The sequence below is a fragment of the Camellia sinensis genome, chromosome 12 (genome assembly GCF_055761805.1).
Source record: "Camellia sinensis isolate YWXY chromosome 12, ASM5576180v1, whole genome shotgun sequence".
NCBI lineage: Eukaryota > Viridiplantae > Streptophyta > Magnoliopsida > Ericales > Theaceae > Camellia > Camellia sinensis.
Genome location: NC_138972.1, coordinates 24,586,307 through 24,600,000, shown reverse-complemented (window position 1 = coordinate 24,600,000; position 13,694 = coordinate 24,586,307). Strand labels below are relative to the sequence as shown.

Here is a 13,694-nt window from a genome sequence, read left to right as displayed (position 1 = left end):
CGCTGCTGAGGACGCTTCTCCAGACTACAATTCGAATAACGGGGTCACTCGATTTTCAAGTCGGGCGCTTCCTGGTTCACTCGTCGTTACTAGGGGAATCCTCGTAAGTTTCATTTCCTCCGCTTATTGATATGCTTAAACTCAACGGGTAATTCCGCCTGACCTGGGGTCGCGATTGGAGCGCCTTGGTGACGGCGCGATAGGGTCACGACCGGCCTCCCGAGAAATCTCGGACGCGCACGGGGCGACGCAACGGTTTGTCGACCACCACTCATCGCGACGCGTCGTCCGTCGCGGGGGCCAACATCTGCCCGCAGCCATTCCTTCGAGGGGGCGCAGGCAACGCAACGTGAGACGCCCAGGCAGACGTCGCCGGCAGCAAACCGCCCATGTCGCCGTGATCTGAACACTTCACCGGACCATTCAATCGGTAGGAGCGACAGGCGCTGTGTACAAAGGTCAGGGACGTAGTCAACGCGAGCTGATGACTCGCACTTACTAGGAATTCCTCGTTGAAGACCAACAATTGCAATGATCTATCCCCATCACGATGAAATTTCAAAGATTACCCGGGCCTGTCAGCCAAGACTATAGACTCGTTGAATACATCAGTGTAGCGCGCGTGCCGCCTAGAACATCTAAGGGCATCACAGACTTGTTATTGCCTTAAACTTCCGTGGCCTGAAGGGTCATAGTCCCTCTAAGAAGCTAGCTGCGGAGGGTCACCTCTGCATAGCTAGTTAGCAGTCTGAGGTGTCGTTCGTTAATGGAATTAAGTAGACAAATCGCTCCACGAACTAAGAACGGCCATGTACCACCACCCATAGAATCAAGAAAGAGCTCTCAGTGTGTCAATCCTTACTATGTCTGGACCTGGTTAGTTTTCCCGTGTTGAGTCAAATTAAGTCGCAGGCTCCACTCCAGGTGGTGCCCTTCCGTCAATTCCTTTAAGTTTTAGCCTTCTGACCATACTGCCCCCGGAACCCAAAAACTTTGATTTCTCAAAAGGTGCCAGCAGAGTCCTAAAAGTAACATCCGCTGATCCCTGGTCGGCATCGTTTATGGTTGAGACTAGAACAGTATCTGATCGTCTTCGAGCCCCCAACTTTCGTTCTAGATTATTGAAAACATCTTTGGAAAATGCTTTCGCAGTTGTTTGTCTTTCATAAATCGAAGAATTTCACCTCTGACTATGAAATACGAAGGCCCCCGACTGTCCCTGTTAATCATTACTCTGATCCCGAAGGCCAACGTAATAGGATCGAAATCCTATGATGTTATCCCATGCTAATGTATCAAGAGCGTAGTCTTGCTTTGAGCACTCTAATTTCTTCAAAGTAACAGTGCCAGAGGGATGACCCGACCAATTAAGACTAGGAGCGCATCGCCAGCAGAAGGCACGAGACGACTGGTGCACACCTGAGGCGAACCGCTCGACCCAACCCAAAATCCAACCACGAGCTTTTTAACTGCAACAACTTAAATATACGCTATTGGAGCTGGAATTACCGCGGCTGCTGGCACCAGACTTGCCCTCGAATGGATTCTCGTTAAGGGATTTATATTGTACTCATTCCAATTACTAGACTCAAAGAGCCCGGTATTGTTATTTATTGTCACTATCTCCCGGTGTCAGGATCGGGTAATTTGCGCGGCTGCTGCCTTCCTTGGATGTGGTAGCCGTTTCTCAGGCTCCCTCTCCGGAATCGAACCCTAATTCCCCGTCACCCGTCACCACCATAGTAGGCCACTATCCTACCATCGAAAGTTGATAGGGCAGAAATTTGAATGATGCGTCGCCGGCACAGAGGCCGTGCGATTTGTTGAGTTATCATGAATCATCAGAGCAACAGGCGTAGCCCGCGTCGACCTTTGATCTAATAAATGCATCCCTTCCGGAAGTCGGGGATTGTTGCACGTATTAGCTTTAGAATTACTACGGTTATCTGAGTAGCAAATACCATCAAACAAACTATAACTAATTTAATGAGCCATTCGCAGTCTCACAGTCTGAATTAGTTCATACTTACACATGCGTGGCTTAATCTTTGAGACAAGCATATGACTACTGGCAGGATCAACCAGGTAGCATTCCTTCTTTACGACGCCGACACTACATAAGCCCGACCGACAGAGCCGGCATGGTCAGAGGCAGGCGTGGCTGTAGCCCGCACCGAGCGACGAACGCTTGGCGGGGAAATGGAGGTCGAAGACCACGTGTACCTGCACAAGGCTCTGAATCTGAGAGGACGAGTATAACTACCTGCGGGCCATGCCACCGACACGACAACGTGAGAGGACAACACGGAACGCGGGAGATACTTTGGGGTTCACCCAGCGCCACGATGTGGCGAGGCGAATATAGGCACACGATACAGACCGAATTCCTTTTCTTTAGGTAGGCAAAACAGGATCCCTCGCGAGGCAGAAGGCAAGATTTTGCCCCGAAGCACATTAACAAACGCAACAGGCAACTTTCGAGGGACATACTTTTCGCAACAAGCTTCCACTAGGAAAGCACAGGCAACTCGTTCGCACCAACTGAATCGCAATTTAACCGAGGGACATGCATTTCGCAAGGCAACTTGCACGTAAGTCGAAGCCAACCAAATGGAAATTTAATCGATTGACATGCATTTCGCATGGGAACTTGTACGCAAGTCAAAGCCAAACCTAATGGCAATTACCCGAGGGACATGGCATGCTTGCCAAGGCCGTGGCATGACATGCTGTTAGCCGAGGCTAGGGCATGCCATGCTGTTGGACAAGGCCGCGGCAAGGCATGCTGTTCGCCAAGGCCGTGGCATGGCATGGCATGCGGCCGGACAAGGCATGCTACTGGCCAATCCGTTCGCATGGCACGCTGCTGGCTATGGCGGGGCCAAGGCAGCCTACCCAAAGCCAGCCCCGTGCCATGCCTAGGCCAAGGCAGCCTAGCCAAAGCCAGCATCATGCCACGCCAAGGCCAAGGCCAGCAGCTTGCCATGCCAAGGCTAAGCCAGCCCAGACAAAGCCAGCAGCATGCCATGCAAAGCCAAGGCCAACAGCTTGCCATGCCATGCCTAGGCCATGGCAGCCTAGCCAAAGCCAGCAGCGTGCCATGCCAAGCCAAGGCCAGTAGCTTGCCATGCCATGCCTAGGCTAAGGCAGCCTGGCCAAAGCAGGCAGCATACCATGCCCAGGCCAAGGCCAGCAGCATGCCATGCCAAGGCCAAGGCAGCCCAGCCAAAGCCCGCAGCATGCCATACCAAGGCCAAGGCAGCCCAGCCAAAGCCGGCAGCGTGCAATGCCAAGGCCAAGGCCAGCAACATGCCATGCCAAGGCCAAGGCAGCCTAGCCAAAGCCAGCAGCATGCCATGCCAAGGCCAAGGCAGCCCAGCCAAGGCCAACAGCATGCCATGCCAAGCCAAGGCCAGAAGCTTGCCATGACATGGCTTGGCCAAAGCAGCCAAGCCAAAGCTAGCAGCATGGCATGCCAAGGCGAAGGCCAGCAGCATGCCATGGCAAGGGCAAGGTAGCCCAGCCAAAGCCTGCAGCATGCCATGCCAAGCCAAGGCCAACAGCTTGCCATGCCATGCCTAGGACAAGGCAGCCTTGTCAAAGCCAGCAGCATGGCACGCCAAGGCAAAGGCCAGCAGCATAGCATGCCAAGGCCAGGGTAGCACAGCCAAAGCCAGCAGCATGCCATGCCAAGCGAAGGCTAGCGGCTTGCCATGCCATGTCTAGGCTAAGGCAGCCTAGCCCAAGCCAGGAGCATGCCATGCCAAGGCAAAGGCCAGCCGCTTGCCATGCCAAGGCCAAGGTAGCCCAGGCAAAGCCTGCCGCATGCCATGCCATGCCATGGCCAGCAACTTGCCAGGCCATGCCTAGGCCAAGGCAGCCTAGCCAAACCCAGCAGCATGCCATGCCAAGGCCATGGCCAGCAGCATGCCATGCCAAGGCCAAGGCAGCCTGGCCAAAGCCAGCAGCATGCCATGCCAGTCCAACGCCAGCAGCATGCCATGCCAAGGCCAAGGCAGCCCAGCCAAAGCCAGCAGCATGCCATGCCAAGCCAAGGCTAGCTGCTTGCCATGACATGCCTAGGCCAAGGCACCCTCGCCAAAGCCAGCCGCATGCCATGACAAGGCCAAGGCCTGCAGCATGCCATGCCAAGGCCAAGGCAGCCTAGCCAAAGCCAGCAGCATGCCATGCCAAGCCAAGGCCAGCAGCTTGCCATGCCATGCCTAGGCCAGCAGCATGCCATGCAAAGGCCAAGGCCTGCAGCATGCCATGCAAAGGCCAAGGTAGCCCAGCCAAAGCCAGCAGCATCCCATGCCCAACCAAGGCCAGCAGCTTGCCACGCCATTCCTAGGCCAAGGCAGCCCAGCCAAAGCCAGCAGCATGCCATGCAAAGCCCAAGGCCAGTAGTATGCCATGCCAGGGCCAAGGCGCAGCCCAGCCAAAGCCCGCAGCATGTCATGCCATGCTAAGGCCAGCAGCTTGTCATGCCTTGCCTAGGCCAAGGTAGCCTAGCCAAAGCCAGCATCATGCCATTCCAAGGCCAAGGCCTGCAGCATGCCATGCGAACGACAAGGCAGCCCAGCCAAACCTAGCAGCAAGCCAGGCCATGCCAAGGCCAGAAGCCTGCCATGCGAAGCCTAGGCTAAGGCATCCTAGCCAAAGCCAGCCACATGCCATGCCAAGGTCAAGGCCAACAGCATGCCACGCTAAGGCCAAGGCAGCCTAGCCAAAGCCAGTAGCATGACATGCCATGGCCAAGGCCAGCAGCGTGCCATGCCAAGGTCAAGGCAGCCCAGCCAAAGCCAGTAACATGCCATGCCAAGCAAAGGCCGGCTGCTTGCCATGCCATGACTAGGCCAAAGCAGCCTAGCCAAAGCCAACAGCATGCCATGCCAAGGCCAAGGCCAGCCGGATGCATGCCAAGGCGAAGGCTACCTGACCAAAGCCAGCAGCATGCGATGCCATGCCAAGGCCAGCAGCTTGCCAAGCCATGCCTAGGCCAAGGCAGCCTAGCCAAAGCCAGCAGCCTGCCATGCCAAGGCCTAGGCCAGTAGCATGCCATGCCAAGGCCAAGGCAGCCCAGCCCAAGCCGGCAACATGCCATGCCAAGGCCAAGGCCAGCAGCATGCCATGCAAGGGCCAAGGCAGCCTAGCTCAAGCCAGCAGCATGCCATTCCAACCCAAGGCCAGCAGCTTGCCTTGCCATGCCTATTCCATGGTAGCGTAGCCAAAGCCAGCAGCATGCCATGACAAGGCCAGGGCCATCAGCACGCCATGCCAAGGCCGAGGCAGCCTAACCAAAGCCAGCAGCATGCCATGCCAAGGCCAAGGCCAGCAGCATGCCATGCAAAGCCAAGGCCAAGGCAGCCCAACCAAAGCCAGCAACATGCCATGCCAAGCCAAGGCTAGCAACTTGCCAGACATGCCTAGGCCAAGGCAGCCTAGCCGAAGCCAGCAGCATGCCATGCCAAGGCCAAGGCCAGCAGCATGCCATGTCAAGGCCAAGGCCAGCAGCATGCCATGTCAAGGCCAAGGTAGCCCAACCAACGCCAGCAACATGCCATGCCATGCCTAGGCCAAGGCAGCCTAGCCAAAGCCAGCCGTGTGCCATGCCAAGGCAAAGGCCAGCAGCATGGCATGCCAAGGCCAAGGTAGCCCAGCCAAAACCAGTAGCATGCCCTGAAAAGCCAAGGCCAGCAGCTTGCCATTCCATGCCTAGGCCAAGGAAGCCTAGTCAAAGCTAGCAGCATGCCATGCGATGGCCAAGGAATCCTAGCCAAAGCCAGCAGCATGCCATTCCAAGCCAAGGCCAGCAGCTTGCCATTCCATGCCTAGGCCAAGGCAGCCTAGCCAAAGCCAGAAGCATGCCATGCCAAGGCCAAGGCAGCCCAGCCAAAGCCAGCAGCATGCCAAGCCAAGCCAAGGCCAGCCGCTTGCCATGCCATGCCTAGGCCAAGGCAGCCTAGCCAAAGCAAGCAGCATACCATGCCAAGGCCAAGGCCAGCAGCATGCCATGCCAAGGCCAAGGCAGCCTAGCCAAAGCCAGCAGCATGCCATGCCAAGGCCAAGGCAGCATTGCCAAAGCCGGCAGCATGCAATGCCAGGGCCAAGGCTAGCAGCATGCCATGCCAAGGCCAAGGCAGCCCAGCTAAGGCCAGCAGCATGCCATGCCAAGCCAAGGCCAGAAGCTTGCCATGACATGCCTAGGCCAAAGCAGCCAAGCCAAAGCCAGCGGCATGCCATGCCAAGGCCAAGGCCAGCAGCATGCCATGCCAAGGGCAAGGTAGCCCAGCCAAAGCCTGCAACATGCCATGCCAAGCCAAGGCCAGCAGCTTTCCATGCCATGCCTAGGACAAGGCAGCCTAGCCAAAGCCAGCAGCATGCCATGCCAAGGCAAAGGCCAGCAGCATGCCATGACAAGGCCAAGGCAGCACAGCCAAAGCCAGTAGCATGCCATGCCAAGTGAAGGCCAGCAGCATGCCATGCCTTGTCTAGGCCAAGGCAGCCTACCCAAAGCCAGCAGCATGCCATGCCAAGGCAAAGGCCAGCAGCTTGCCATGCCAAATCCAAGGCAGCCCAGCCAAAGCCAGCAGCATGCCATGCCATGCCAAGGCCAGTAGCTTGCCAGGCCATGCCTAGGCCAAGGCAGCCTAGCCAAAGCCAGCAGCATGCCATGCCATGGCTAAGGCCAGCAGCATGCCATGCAAAGGCCAAGGCAGCCTGGCGAAAGCCAGCAGCATGCCATGCTAGGCCTAGGCCGGCAGAATGCCATGCCAAGGCTAAGGCAGCCCAGCCAAAGCCAGCAGCATGCCATGCCAAGCCAAGGCCAGCTGCTTGCCACGCCATGCCCAGGCCAAGGCAACCTCGCCAATGCCAGCTGCATACCATAACAAGCCCAACGCCTATAGCATGCCATGCCAAGGCCAAGGTAGCCTGGCCAAAGTCAGCAGCATGCCATGCCAAGCCAAGGCCAGCAGCTTGCCATGCCATGCCAAGGCCAAGGCGGCCCAGCCACAGCCAAAGCCAGCAACATCCCATGCCAAACCAAGGCCAGCAGCTTGCCACGCCATGCCTAGGCCAAGGCAGCCCAGCCAAAGCCAGCAGCATGCCATGCAAAGCCCAAGGCCAGTAGCATGTCGTGCCAAGGCCAAGGCAGCCCAGCCAAAGCCCGTAGCATGCCATGCCAAGCCAAGGCCAGCAGCTTGCCATGCCTTGCCTAGGCCAAGGCAGCCTAGCCAAAGCCAGCATCATGCCATTCCAATGCCAAGGCCTGCAGCATGCCATGCCAAGGACAAGGCAGCCCAGCCAAAGCTAGCAGCGTGGCAGGCCAAGCCAAGACCAGCAGCCTGCCATGCCATGCCTAGGCTAAGGTAGCCTAGCCAAAGCCAGCCGCATGCCAAGCCAAGGCCAAGGCCAGCAGCATGCCATGCTAAGGCCAAGGCAGTCTAGCCAAGGCCAGCCGCATGCCATGCCATGGCCAAGTCCAGCTGCGTGCCATGCCAAGGTCAAGGCAGCCCAGGCAAAGCCAGCGGCATGCCATGCCAAGCCAAGGTCGGCAGCTTACCATGCCATGCCTAGGCCAAGGCAGCCTAGCCAAAGCCAGCAGCATGCCATGCCAAGGCCAAGGCTAGCCGCATGCATGCCAATGCGAAGGCTACCTGACCAAAGCCAGCAGCATGCGATGCCAAGCCAAGGCCAGCAGCTTGCCAAGCCATGCCTAGGCGAAGGCAGCCTAGCCAAAGCCAGCAGCCTGCCATGCCAAGGCCTAGGCCAGTAGCATGCCATGCCAATGCCTAGGCCAGTAGCATGCCATGCCAAGGCCAAGGCAGCCCAGCCAAAGCCGGCAGCATGCAAAGGTCAAGGCAGCCCAGGCAAAGCCAGCGGCATGCCATGCCAAGCCAAGGTCGGCAGCTTGCCATGCCATGCCTTGCCTAGGCCAAGGCAGCCTAGCCAAAGCCAGCAGCATGCCATGCCAAGGCCAAGGCCAGCAGCATGCCATGCCAAGGGCACAGCAACCCAGCCAAAGCCAGCAGCATGCCATGGCAAGCCAAGGCCAGGAGCTTGCCATGCCATGCCTAGGCCAAGGCAGCCTAGCCAAGGCCAGTAGCATGCCATGTAAAGGCCAAGGCAGCCTAGCCAAAGCCAGAAGCATGCCATGCCAAGGCCAAGGCCAGCCGCATGCCATGCCATGCCAAGGCCAAGGCAGCGCTGCCTAAGCCAGCAGCATGCCATGGCAAGCCAAGGCCAGCAGCTTGCCATGACATGCCTAGGCCAAGGCAGCCTAGCCAAAGCCAGCAGCATGCCATGCCAAGGCCAAGGCCAGGCCAGTAGCATGCCTTGCCAAGGTTAAGGCAGCCCAGCCAAAGCTAGTAGCATGTCGTTCCAAGCCAAGACCAGCAACTTGCCATGCCATGCCTAGGCCATGGCAGCCCAGCCAAAGCCAGCAGCATGCGATGCCGAGCCGAGCCCCGCAGCTTGCCATGACATGCCTAGGCTAAGCAGCCTAGCCAAAGTTAGCAGCATGCCATGCTAAGGCCAAGGAAGCCCAGCCAAAGCCAGCACAATCCCATGCGAAGCCAAGGCCAGCAGCTTTACATGCCATGCCTAGGGCAAGGCAGCCTTGCTAAAGCCAGCAGCATGCCATGCCATGCCAAGGCCAGCAGCTTGCCATGACCTACCTAGGCCAAGGCAGCCTAGCCAAAGCCAGCAGCATGCCATGCCAGGCAATAACCAGCAACTTGCCATGCCATGCCTAGTCCAAGGAAGCCTAGCTAAAGCCAGCATCATGCCATGCCAAGGCCAACGCCAAGGCCCCCAGCATGCCATGCCATGCCAACGCAAAGGCAGCCCAGGCAAAGACAGTAGCATGCCATGCCAAGCCAAGGCCAGCAGCTTGCCAGGATATGCCTAGGCCACGACAGCCTAGCCAAAGCCAAGAGCATGCCATGCCATGGCCAAGGCAGCCTAGCCAATGCCAGCAGCATGACATGCCAAGGCCAAGGTAGCCCAGCCAAAGCCAGCAGCATGCCTTGCCAAGCCAAGGCCAGCGGCTTTCCATGCCATGCCTAGGCCAAGGCAACCCAGCCAAAGCCCGCAGCATGCCATGCCGAGCCAAGCCCAGCAGCTTGCCATGACATGCCTAGGCCAAGGCAGCCTAGCCAATGCCAGCAGCATTCCATGCCAAGGGCAAGGCCAGCAGCATGCCATTCCAAGGCCAAGGCAGCCCAGCCAAAGCCAGCAGCATGCCATGCCAAGCCAAGGCCAGCGACTTTCCATGCCATGCCTAGGCCAAGGCAGCACAGCCAAAGCCTGCAGCATGCCATGCCAGGCGAAGCCCAGCAGCTAGCCATGCCAGGCCTAGGCCAAGGTAGCCTAGCCAAAGCCAGCAGCATGCCATGCCATGCCAAGGCAAAGGCAGCCCAGCCAAAGCCAGTAGCATGCCATGCCAAGCCAAGGCCGGCAGCTTGCCAAGATATGCCTAGGCCACGATAGCCTAGCCAATGCCAGCAGCATGCCACGCCAAGGTCAAGGCCAGCAGCATGCCATTCCAAGGCCAAGGTAGCGTAAGCAAAGCCAGCAGCATGCCATTCCACGGCCAAGGCCAGCAGCATGCCATGCCATGCCAAGGCCAACGCTGCCCAGCCAAAGCTAGTAGCATGCCATGCCAAGCCAAGGCCAGCAGCTTGTCATGACATGCCAAGGCCATGGAAGCCTAGTCAAAGCCAGCAGCATGCCATGCCAAGGCCAAGGCCAACAGCATGCCATGCCAAGTCAAGGCTCGCAGCTTGCCACGCCATGCCTAGGCCATGGAAGCCAAGCCAAAGCCAGCCACATGCCATGGCAAGGCTATGGACAGCAGCATGCCATGCCAAGGCCGAGGCAGCTAAGCCAAAGCCAGCAACATGCAATGCGAAGGCCAAGGCCTGCAGCATGCCATGCAAAGGCCAAGGCCTGCATGTCATACCAAGGCCGAGGTAGCCCAGTCAAAGCCAGCAGCATGCCATGCCATGCCAAGGCCAGCAGCTTGCCATGCCATGCCAAGGCCAGCAGCTTGCCATGCCATGCCTAGGCCAAGGCAGCCTAGCCAAAGCAAGCAGCATGCCATGCCGAGCGAAGCCCAACAGCTTGCCATACCATGCCTAGGCCAAGGCATCCCAGCCAAAGCCAGCAGCATGCCATGCCAAGGCCAAGGCCAGCAACTTGCCATGCCATGCGTAGGCCAAGGCAGCTTAGCCAAAGCCAGCAGCATGCCATGCCAAGGCCAAGGCAGCCCAGCCAAAGCCAGCAGCATACCTTGCCAAGGCAAGGCCAGCAACTTGCTATGCCATGTGAAGCCAAGGCTAGGAGCTTGCCATTCCATGGCTAGGCCGAGGCAGCCTTGCCAAAGCCAACAGGATGCCATGCCAAGCCAAGGCAAACAGCTTCCCATGCCATGCGTAGGCCAAGGCAGCCTAGCCAAAGCCAGCAGCATGCCATGCCAAGCCAAGGCCAGCGACTTTCCATGCCATGTCTAGGCCAAGGCAGCACAGCCAAAGCCTGCAGCATGCCATGCCAGGCGAAGCCCAGCAGCTAGCCATGCCATGCCAAGGCCAAGGTAGCCTAGCCAAAGCCAGCAGCATGCCATGCCATGCCAAGGCAAAGGCAGCCCAGCCAAAGCCAGTAGCATGCCATGCCAAGCCCAGGCCGGCAGCTTGCCAGGATATGCCTAGGCCACGACAGCCTAGCCAATGCCAGCAGCATGCCATGCCAAGGCCAAGGCCAGCAGCATGCCATGCCAAGGCCAAGTTAGCGTAAGCAAAGCCAGCAGCATGCCATTCCACGGCCAAGGCCAGCAGCATGCCATGCCATGCCAAGGCCAACGCTGCCCAGCCAAAGCTAGTAGCATGCCAAGCCAAGCCAAGGCTAGCAGCTTGTCATGACATGCCAAGGCCATGGCAGCCTAGTCAAAGCCAGCAGCATGCCTTGCCAAGGCCAAGGCCAACAGCATGCCATGCCAAGTCAAGGCTCGCAGCTTGCCACGCCATGCCTAGGCCATGGAAGCCAAGCCAAAGCCAGCCGCATGCCATGCCAAGGCTATGGACAGCAGCATGCCATGCCAAGGCCGAGGCAGCCAAGCCAAAGCCAGCAACATGCAATGCGAAGGTAAAGGCCAGCAGCATGCCATGCAAAGGCCAAGGCCAGCTGCATGTCATACCAAGGCCGAGGTAGCCCAGTCAAAGCCAGCAGCATGCCATGCCAAGCCAAGGCCAGCAGCTTGCCATGCCATGCCTAGGCCAAGGCAGCCTAGCCAAAGCAAGCAGCATGCCATGCCGAGTGAAGCCCAACAGCTTGCCATACCATGCCTAGGCCAAGGCAGCCTAGCCAAAGCCAGCAGCATGCCATGCCAAGGCCAAGGCTAGCTACTTGCCATGCCATGCGTAGGCCAAGGCAGCTTAGCCAAAGCGAGCAGCATGCCATGCCAAGGCCAAGGCAGCCCAGCCAAAGCCAGTAGCATACCTTGCCATGCCAAGGCCAGCAGCTTGCTATGCCATGGCAAGCCAAGGCTAGGAGCTTGTCATTCCATGCCTAGGCCGAGGCAGCCCTGCCAAAGCCAACAACATGCCATGCCAAGCCAAGGCCAACAGCTTCCCATGCCATGTGTAGGCCAAGGCTACTTAGCCAAAGCCGACAGCATGCCATGCCAAGGCCAAGGCCAGCAGCATGCCATGCCAAGGCCAAGGCAACCCAGCCACAGCCAGCGTACCTTGCCAAGCCAAGCCAGCTTGCCATACCATGCCTAGGCCAAGGTAGCCTAGCCAAAGCCAGCAGCATGCCATGCCAAGGCCAAGGCCAGTAGCATGCCATGCCAAGGCCATGGCAGCTTAGCCAAAGCCAGCAGCATGCCGTGGCAAGCCAAGGCCAGGAACTTGCCATGCATACCTAGGCCAAGGTAGCCTAGCCAAGGCCAGCAGCATGCCATGTCAAGGCCAAGGTAGCCTTGCCAAAGCCAGTAGCATGCCATGCCAAGGCCAAGGCCAGCAGCATGCCATGCCATGCCATGCCAAGGCCATGGCAGCGCTGCCTAAGCCAGCAGCATGCCATGGCAAGCCAAGGCTAGCAGCTTGCCATGACATGCCTTGACCAGCAGCATGCCATGCCATGCCATGCCTAGGCCAAGGAAGCCTAGCCAAAGCCAGCAGCATGCCATGCCAAGGCCAAGGCCAGCAGCATGCCATGCCATGCCAACGCAATGGCAGCCCAGCAAAATCCAATAGCATGCCATGCTAGGCCAAGGCCAGCAGCTTGCCAGGATATGCCTAGGCCACGACAGCCTAGCCAAAGCCAGCAGCATGCCATGCCATGGCCAAGGCCAAGGCAGCTTAGCCAATGCCAGCAACATGCCATGCCAAGGCCAAGGTAGCCCAGCCAAAGCCAGCAACATGCCATGCCAAGCCAAGGCCAGCAGCTTGGCATGCCATGCCTAGGCCAAGGTCGCCCAGCCAAAGCCGACAGCATGCCATGCCAAGGCCAAGGCAGCCCAGCCAAAGCTAGCAGCATGCCATGCCAAGCCAAGGCCAGCAACTTTCCATGCCATGCCTAGGCCATGGCAGCCCAGCCAAAGCCAACCGCATGCCATGCCGAGCCAAGCCCAGCAGCTTGCCATGCCATACCTAGGCCAAGGTAGCCTAGCCAAAGCTAGCAGCATGCCATTCCAAGGCCAAGGGAGCCCAGCCAAAGCCAGCAGCATGCCGTACCAAGCCAAGCCCTGCGACTTTCCATGCCATCCCTAGTCTAAGGCAGCCCAGCCAAAGCCAGCAGCATGCCATGCCAGGCCAAGCCCAGCAGGTTGCCATGCCAAGCCTAGGACAAGGTTGCCTAGCTAAAGCCAGCAGCATGCCATGCCAAGGCCAAGGTTGCCTAGCCAAAGCCAAGAGCATGCCATGCCAAGGCCAAGGCCAGCAGCATGCCATGCCATGCCAAGGCAAAGGCAGCCCAGTCAAAGCCAGTAGCATGCCATGCCAAGCCAAGGCCAGCGGCTTGCCAGGATATGCCTAGGCCACGGCAGCCTAGCCAAAGCCAGCAGCATGCCATGCCAAGGCCAAGGCCAGCAGCATGCCATGCCAAGGCCAAGGCATGCATTACATAAAACCCATCACTTTAGACATGCATTGATATAAAAGAAACCAACCATTTCTATTCATCAGAGTAGTTCTTACAATAGTATTACATGTTAACAACAAAAGCAAATGCCCTATGGGCTTATAGCTTTCCAAGTCAACACCTGGTTACACAAAAGAAGAGTACTAACTCTATACAAGATAAGCCCTTGGCTTGATATACATGTAATACAAACAAAATAAACAAAAAGAGTCTTCAACTCTCATCATCATCCAAGCTATGTCCTTGGAGGTGGCATACTACCTGTACCTGAAAATAATGTCCCATATAGGGTGAGCCAACGCCCAGTAGAAATATGCTAAACACAGTATGAGCAATAACTAAGACATTTGCAATTGATAAATGTTCAATTTCCATAAACCAATTCATAACCCATTTCCATTTCATGACCATTGTGTTCATGTTTCATTTCATTTTCCATTTCTTATCAATTTCACAATTTGCATCAACGGCTCAGAACCTGGCCAACCACTTATATGAGACAGTGACTCATATTAAACGTTTCCCATTTTACAATAGATAAACATACTAGTTGT

At 57.5% G+C, this 13,694-nt stretch overlaps 3 pseudogenes; all 3 read right to left on the bottom strand.

Annotated features, from left to right (window-relative positions):
• Positions 1 to 172, bottom strand: part of LOC114290997 (25S ribosomal RNA) — a 3,062-nt pseudogene extending 2,890 nt beyond the window's left edge.
• A 277-nt stretch (positions 173 to 449) lies between these two features.
• LOC145805046 (18S ribosomal RNA) lies at positions 450 to 977 on the bottom strand (annotated as a pseudogene).
• Position 978: 1 nt separating this feature from the next.
• LOC145805038 (18S ribosomal RNA) lies at positions 979 to 2,085 on the bottom strand (annotated as a pseudogene).
• Positions 2,086 to 13,694: the final 11,609 nt, after the last annotated feature.